Here is a 9563-nt window from a genome sequence, read left to right as displayed (position 1 = left end):
CAATCACGACAGTCTCCCAAAATTTCGAAAAAAATGTCCGGGACCGTGGCGCCCGGAGTGCAACACGGTCCTTGCAACTTTTTTCGAAATTTGTAGGGATGAAAGTTATGATGATTTTAGAGCTAATCTGAAAAAATTGAGTGATTTTACGATCTGTAGATAGGCCAAATTAAAGTTGCAATCTCAAAATTGAACCCTACCAAGATTGTCGAAAAATGCAAAATTTGAATTTTGAAAAAGAGAGGGAAACTTTTTATGATTTTAGAGGGAATGTCAAAAGCAATGCAAGTTTTGAAATTCAAAAGTTGACTCAATTTCACGCAAAATTCAATTTTGAAAGCGGAAATTAAAGTTGTTGTAATTAAGCACTTAATTTCAAAAGTCACAAATTGTAAGAATTTGAATAAAGCACTGAAATTTCGAATGAATGCAAACACCCTTTTCAGATTTAGGACAGTAAGAACACAATTTTGACACAAAATTTTAGTTTCAATGATTTTTGAATGTTTAAAAGCCTTGATCCAAGCAATCACAAGACCAACTTTGACTGTAATTTTGAAGGTGTTATAATTGATAAAATCAGCCAAAATTCTGAATTTTAGTAGAAAAACACAGTAAGATCTCGCTCCCAAAATTTCGGAAAAAATGTCGGGGACGATTGCGCTCGGCGCCACGGTCCTCGCAACTTTTTTCCAAATTTTCAGGGATGAAAGATATTGTGATTTTATTGCGGAATCCAAAGTTACAGCTGATTTGGAGATGTTTTGATCAATGAAATTGTCGGACAAAGATTGAGTCAAGAGGGTTTCAAAAATTAGGGTTTTGACACTTAACCACTTAATTTTCAGAATTAAAGCACAAATATGAATTGATAATTTGTAATAGAAGGACAGATCTGAAACAAGCATTAACATTTAGACATTCCGCAAGCTTAATTACTAAAAAGAAAATTTTAGGGTTTTAATGCAATCACCTCTAAAATTTTGCAAAAGATCAAACATGGAAATGTAATCAATTTTTTTAGATTTAAGCATGAAAAATCAGAAAGGATGTTCATGTCGGGTTCACCAAAATGTAAAGCGGAAAAATCGCGATCGAACCCTAGTTGTTCTCCCCTCTTCCAACTCCGAGGAGAGAGAAGGGAGGTTCGCTAGGATTCGATGGTTTTCACTTAGGGGAGAGACTTTACATTCAAAAGAGGGGTTGAAACCCACTAGATCCAATCCCACGCAATGCAAGATTGGATGCTAAATGTGTTTCAAGGGTTAAGACAGCAAGGCTACCTTCTTTTGTAAAGAATGTTGATAGAAGAATTAAGCTAAGCATGCATAGAAAGTGATAAAGATTCGCTTATAAACTGAGTTCGGATTATAAGATGAAGCTGCGGACCTGGAATTAGTAGTAAAATGTCGATACGGCACTGTCCTGCAAATTTGAGCAAAAGTTGTCAGGACGATGGCGCCCGGCGCCACGGTCCTCTGAAAAATCCGCGAAACGAAGGGGGATCTGTTCGTCTCTGCACAAGGATTCCAGATCTTCAATTTCAGCCACGTACCTGCAACCTACACACAGAAAAGCGAAGACGATTGGGGGGTTAGGGATTAGGGGTTTGCCTTTAGGTCAAACCCCGGTTTTGGAATTAACCAAGAAATGAGCAAGAGCTGTAAATGTAAATGTATGTAAAACAAGTACTAATACCTTGTTCTAAGGATGTTTGTATCCTTATGTGTGAAGGTTTAGATGTTGTATGTTGTATGTTGTAGCATGTAGTATGTGATCTCCTCTTCAATGGTTGAATCCTTGTCTTGAATGCAACACTTAGCCTTGAATGGAGACTTAGAAGGAATGCTTGAATGCTTGAATGCTTGAATGCTTGAATGCTTGAATATAATTTCCACGCCTTTTCCATCATGTCGAATGAAAAAAGGAAAATATAGTTTATATACTTGTCATTTAGGGCTGATAGACTGATTTTCCCGACCTTAGCCCGACCAGGAAAGTTAATTTCCAAATTGCAAACAAAAAGACCTGAGACCCCTTAGGAGACCGGGCCCAAAATAGGACCCAGGGACCAGGGCGCTGGGCGCTCTGGTCCCACCTCCCGGGACAGCAGGGTGCAAAGGAGGTTCAGGCCAGGGTGCAAGAAAATGCAGTTTTCAGTGTCGTGAGCAAGTTTCAGGGTCTCCATTCAGGTTGTGTGTTGCGTCGCCATCGTCAAGACCGAAATGCAGTCAAAATTGCAAGTGTCACAATTTTAGGACGCTACAATACTAAATCACTGAAGTAAAATATGCAAGCATTAGAAGTTGACAGTGACACCAATATTTATCTCGTGGAAACCCAAATGGGAGAGAACCATGGTGTGAGTAGGAACTCAGAAAATTTGTACTCTTCTGGATTACGCCCTATGAGGAGCCATCCCTATTAGGAGATTACAAAGACACTATTAGGTGCCACCCGGTTAAGGGATTTTGTTTAAGGCCGGTTAGTCCTTTACCCTGTTAAAGATACCCTAATTAAAGGACTTAAGAACATCAATTAAGATGTCACCCAGTTAAGGGATTTTACAAAAGGAACTTGTTAAAGTCCACTCGGTTAAGGGATTTAAGTTGCAATGATTAGAAAGCAACAAATGGACGATCTACTAAATTAGCTATTGATAGCTTGATCAGATCTCAATATGAATCATAGTCTATCCACATCGGGCGTGTTTTCTCTATACAACACTAGTTTTCTTCTTCCACCTTCGACTCTTCACTCAGCCGGTCCTTTGTCCCTTGGCTCTGCACTCTGTCGATCCTTTGACCTTTGGCTTTGCACTCTGTTGGTTCTCTATCTCTTGGCTTTGCACTCTATCATTTCTCTGTCTCTCAGCTCTGTACTCTGCCAGCATACCTCAAACACCCTCTACTCTGCTAAATCCTTTTAGCACTCCTTCTCTCTCTGCTCTTCACTTTGGATCACCTTCAACAAGATCTTCTTATTGCAAATTTTATGATCAAAACTTACTGAATGAACTCAAAAACACTTTATACATTTTCTGCTAACACTTTTAGGTGTTCCCTCAATCAAAACAATCATGGATTTCACAAGATTTCAAATTCAAAATTTCCCACTCTTTCTTTGCATGCTTTACAACAATTTCGCCAAGTGTTCAATAAATTCTGCCACCGCATCTCCCAAAGATAGTAACTTCTGGGTCATGTTCAGTCAATTAAGTGCGAACCAAAAAATCCATATGTAATCATGCCTGACTGCATGATAACTGAAATTGACCTTACCAACATGTGATTTGGCATAGACACAAGCTCACCAACTCATCTTTTGCCACCACTACTGAATAATGGATCACCACTCCAAGATTTATGGTGATCACCTATCTTCCTTCTATCATACCGTTGTATCAGTATGGCACTGCACTTCTATATTACCGGTTCATCCTTTGATTGTCGATTTATTGTGCTAGCATCAAGTCTATTCCCCTATTTGCCAATGAGGTTCCAGTTTGCATACAATTTCAAGTTTTTTGCTTGAGTCACCTTTTGTGACTTCATCATCATAAGAGTGACCAATCTTCTTGAATGAAAAACCGGTTGGCTTAGTCTAACTTTTCTTGAGCTGATTGAACTTTTGGTCATTTGTTACAAATGTTTTCATGTGTTTTTAAGTCATCACCTTTTCTTACTAAGAAAAAATCACTCTACGGATACCACTACACTAGTTAGTGTCTTCATTGGTTAGTGTTAGACATCAATGACAAATCTTATCACAATACCGGTTCTTTGGATTGACTAGTTTTGTCAATGCCAACAATACAACAAAGGATACACTCAAAATTAGACAGGTTAGTCTTAAATGAGGTTTGCACTTTTTGAGATCAGAGATCATCAACTATCACATCAAGCAATCAAAACGAATACATAGATCAATATGGCTATTGATTTTTGTCCTAGTTAGTTTTTATCTTTTATCATTTGGTGACAGATCATGTTCCTATGCTACTCAAGAATGTTCACAAATGACTAGAGGAGCCATGATGGGCATTATCTTTTTTTTTTTTTTGCTATTTGTTGTGTGAACTAATGAAGTTCTAGGGCAATAATTCCAGTGGGTGTCTGTGATAGGTATGTTCATTCGACAAGTATCTCATGAAGGATAACTATGCTTGTGACTACCCCACATACCTCAACCCCTGACATTATTCCTCGAATGGAGGGTTCACTCCTTGTCTGCTACATGTTTATTTCTTCAATGAGATATCTTTACATCTTGGTTCCTTATACCCTGATGTGCAAAGCTTGATTGTTACATAATAAAGGCACAAAGTTTGTGGAAACTATCATCTTCATTTTTAGTCTATCATTATGAATCTATCATCCCATATCAATCATCCTCAATTGCTTCTAATTCTCATATTTTATTCTATTCATTCTAAGGTTCATTCTTTCATATTCTATCTCAATTTCATCTTCACATCACCTATCTCTATCTCTAATCAACTAACTATTCTTCTATCTCACATTTTCTTCTTTCAAGAGATTATTAATACTTTTAATGCATAAACAATCTCTCAAGGGGGCATTACACCTTAAGCGTTGCCGAGGCATACCAAGGGCACACCGGGGAAGAAATTTTTTTGTTTTCTTTGAAACAACATCATTCTGACATTGTCTCAAAGAGGGGAAAATGTAGACACCCAAAAAAGTCTCATTGATCATGTACTAATTACTCATCTTAATTGATTAAATAATTATTTAATTATTTAATTAATTTAATTAATTGTATTCTTCTTTCTTCATTATCTTACTAATTATTTTATTTTAATTCTATCATCATTTAATCATTAACCCTTTTCTAAATATTAATTAAATATTAATTATTTAGTTGATTGTGATTTTAATGCTTTAATTTAAATAATATTTATTATTTAATTAAATTCAATTTTTAAATAATTAAATAGTTTCTTTAAATTATTTAATTAGCTAATTAAAATTCCAAATCCAAATCCCCAAATTCTAATTTCATTTAATTTCTAAATAATTAAATAGTTTCTTTAAATTATTTAATTAGCTAATTAATTCTTCTAATTCAAATTCCAAATTCCCAAATTCTAATTTCATTTAATTTCATTAATTCTTCTAATTTCATTTCATTTCATTAATTCTCAAATTCAAATTGATATTTCTTGTAATTTCTTCTAAGTTCAAATACATGTGCATGATTTCAAAAATCAAATTGAATACCAAAGTCAAGTTCTAAATATATTCAAATAACAAATTGAATTTAAAATAATTTCAATATTTAAATAAATATCATGCAAAGATTAAATTAAATTTCTAAATCAAGTTCAAAAGCATGCAAGATGGAATTGAATTTAAATAAAATATCCTACAACACATGTCAAATTAATAATTAATTGATCAATTCAATTAATTGATTAATTAAATCATTCCTTCAATTTCTCTCCAATCATTTATTTCTATCTTCTAATTTTGTTTTTTCCAAAAAGATTTCAATTAGTCATCTCCAGTTAACAATTCAATCTATTTTAATTGATAAATTCAATTAATTGATTAATGGCATCATTCTTTAATTATCCTCCAATCATTCTTTTTCATCTTTCAATCAACTTTTTGTCAATTAGTTAACTCAATTAACAATTCCATCTATTTAGTTCCACCTCCAAATCAACAGTTCAACTATCAATCAACATGTGAGCTCACTCGAGTTCCACCTCTTGATCACTGTGTTTCACCTCTAAATCAATCCTCTCCAAAAATCTATAAATTCGGAATCAATTCTCCATTTTCAACAATCACAAACTTTGAATCTTTGTGTCACTTACAGGTTACTAGCACAATATCTGAGAGCCATCATATCACAAATAGGAGAAGAACAATGGAAGCCATGATGCATGATAGGGAGTTTTATATTGTTTGATTTGATTCTATTATGCATCTATTTCATTGGTTTATGTTTGAATTGCTTGAATAGTTAAGAAATTCATGATTTTCCTTATTTCCTATTTAGCAATGATGATTTTAAGCATACACATATATCATTATATATTCATTAATATTTTCTTCCATTTGACTCATTAAATCCTTTCATTTCTCAATTCATTAAAATTTATTTCACTAAATGCATTCTATTTAAACCTATGCTTCCCTCACATTGAGTCTCTGGCTCTTCATATCTTGTGGTCATAATTCAATTTGTGTATTTGAGAAACCATAGTCATATTTCAATCATTTTCTTCCATTCTTTCATAGCCTCTTGTGCATTGTGTTAAAAATCTAAGAGAAAAGTCATTAAAGTGGAAGATCATGGAAGATAGGAAAGCAATAGAGTCAAGCGTCCATTGAATGTGTAGTTTAACTTGTTTATTTGTTTGTTGTTTTGCATTTGATAGTGAAGAGCTCCATTGCATGATGTTGGATTTTATTTCTTGAGTCTTTGGCTTCTTGTCAGGCTTTTGAAACCAAGAAACAAATTTATGTCCTTCATCTACACAAATTGATACATGTTGATACAATACAAATAAATATAGAATACTTCATCACCTGACTAATAGGAAGCACATTCCCAAACAAGACATCAATGAACCTTCTTGTTGAACACTTCAATACTTGAAACTCAAATTGAAATAATGCACAAATATTAGAAATATGTTTTCCAATTCGCAAAACCTGAAAAATATATACAAAGAGATGTGTATTTATCAAACTAGCCAAACCACTTCTGATAGACATCCAAACTATCAATAAATGACCATCACAAACTACTTAAGATCTAACACCAGAGACTTAAAAAGATAGTAGTGCAATGTCCACATAACACAAACATTAAGTCCAAATCTGCAAGACCAAATTCACAATTACGAAGGAATTTAGAGCATTCTTTTAGCCAGATATTATATACTCTTTCCTACATATCATAACTAATCATAATGAAAAATCTTTCGAAAACATCATTATCTAGGCCAAAAGTATTAGGACTAATGAGAACACATCCTCAATCATCATTATCAATCTACATCCAAAAGATATATTCATTATACCATCACAATAGCTTTGACTACAACGATACAATATATCAAACAAAGTGTAGACATCAGACACCAAAGAAGGTGGACATCCACAACCCAAAGACACTAGAACCATCAACTAATAGTATTGCATCCCATATTCCTCATTAGACTATAGCAACATAAAATCTACATATGACCATATATCAATAACATTGTCAATGCATGAACAACATTAACAATATCAACAATAGTAACAATTCAACAACATCAATGAACACACAATCAATTGCCTAGATATCATCAGGGACTGTAACACATATTGTTAGGCATCAAATTGACATCAATGACAACAAATATTATGAACAATATGTACATTCTTTATATCTCCTTTTCTTATTTTGCTATATTTATCATTATTTTCACCATTCTACTAGTGAAAGGAGATTACAATATACTTATACCTAATACACGACATGTGACTCTTAGATAGTATTCCTAGTCTATTTCATATGTTTTAAAGCTTAGAAAATATCATGCGCTGAGATGCGACAAGTTCTCTAGACCTTTCTCGGTGCCTATTTCCTTGCCAGAAGGTGTCCAAATTTTAGGCCTATAAATTATGCAATGCCTTATTTAATATGGATGGTTTGTGTTATTAATTTGATGAATCATTTGATAAGTGTGATATAGCTAAAAATTCTTTTAATAAAAATTATAAGGTTGGAGATAATGATACTTTAAAATCTACAAATCCTACTAGTTGTAATGATAATTACAAATAATGTTGTCCCAAAATGATGAAGATAAAAAGATATGCAAGAACAAATTTTAAATATCCCATTGAATCAAGTGTGAGGCTAGATAACGAAGGTCTTGGATATTGAAAATAAAATGAAGCTACAAGTAAAACAAGTACTAGAAAATTATTTCAAGAAATGCAATGTTCTTATTATCACAGGCAAGAAATTATAAGATAAATGTGTTGGGATATTCATCCTTGTATTTTTTTGTGGGCTAAAGATTCATTTTGAAAAAAATATGTTGGAATAAAAAGTGGAAGAAAGGATCTATAATATAATGTACACAAATAATCTTTAAATGGATTGATACATCTAATTGGCAGAGGATTATAGATATGTTTAAAATGTTTTACAAGTATATACATTCATATGTAAAAATTGATAGTAGTTAATAAAAGTTCAATATTTTTGTAGCACATTGATGAGGGTGTTGTTTAGTGTGCCATGGTGGTGCTTCTAACAAAGAATTATAACATGCTAGAAGGATAATACTAAGGAAGAAATATAGAAATAAAGGTAACAATGAAGGATGCAAGTGGTTTCACTAAGTTGGCTTGAAAAAAAGATGATTTTTTAGGCCCAAGGAGAATATTGGTAGACTATAGTGTGTTGTGAGACACTACAAATAAAATTTGGGTATTTTCTTGACCCATATATCCATTATATGCCACTCAAATAAACTTAAAACACCTCTAATATACCTAAATAAGTATTAAATTATAAAATATCATAGGAGAAGAGGAGAATTTGTGGAAATAAGATAATTGAGTGTTACTATGAAAGAATATAATGGAAAGACATTATGAAAGGACATTAAGAGGCTATAAAGAAGGGAAAGTGGGAGAAAATAGTTTTGAATAGTATGAAAGTGTGTAATCACATGAATTAATATAAGTGAGAATGAGGAAGATGATAAAAGGGGTTAAAAATAAGGAATTAATTATAAGACATGTATAAAACATTAAAGTATATTAATATATGATACTATGCCTGTGTGTATATATGAATTTATTTTATAATTATTACATATCTAAGTTATCCATTTTTCCTGCATCATATTGAGGTTTACTACATATGACACAATGTTTAACCTTATACTTTGGTAAATATTTTTCTATTAATAGTTACAAAAGTTAAAATTATAGGTTAGAAAAGTAGAGCCCCTCTTGTAAATGTCTAGAACAAAAGAAAACATGTACAACCTCTTTATTATCTCGCAAAGCATAGAACCTACAAAATAATTCTAATTTTTTTAATTTAAAAATTATTCCTTGCTATTTTTTTAATTAATCCTTTTGATTTTTAAAGAATACAACTTTACTTTTGAGTCTAATATTTCTAAAAAATATAAATAAATAAATAAATAAAATAGAAGAAAATATTTATGTCTAGGTATATACATATTACAACTCTCCTTTATTTATGCATATTTCATATAAGGTTGTGTATATTTAGTTGAAGATATGTATCTCATATATTTGTTCGACATCCATGTGTAAAAAGTGTCATGTACAAATCAAATGGTTTCATGTGCATCTCACTCCAATGGAAAACTACATATACACTTTCTTCACCTATTGCTAGTGTACGATACATTTTGTATGATATACGATTGCATGACTCTGTAGATTCCTTACAACAGTAAATTTTTTTTTGTATAGTAAGAGTTTAAAACCCTTTCAAAGATGTGAAATTATTCTTTTAATATCTATATTAGTTTATATGTTAAAATT

Source organism: Cryptomeria japonica, chromosome 10 (assembly GCF_030272615.1).
Source record: "Cryptomeria japonica chromosome 10, Sugi_1.0, whole genome shotgun sequence".
In the NCBI taxonomy this organism is placed as follows: Eukaryota; Viridiplantae; Streptophyta; class Pinopsida; order Cupressales; family Cupressaceae; genus Cryptomeria; species Cryptomeria japonica.
This window is presented reverse-complemented; position numbering follows the sequence as displayed.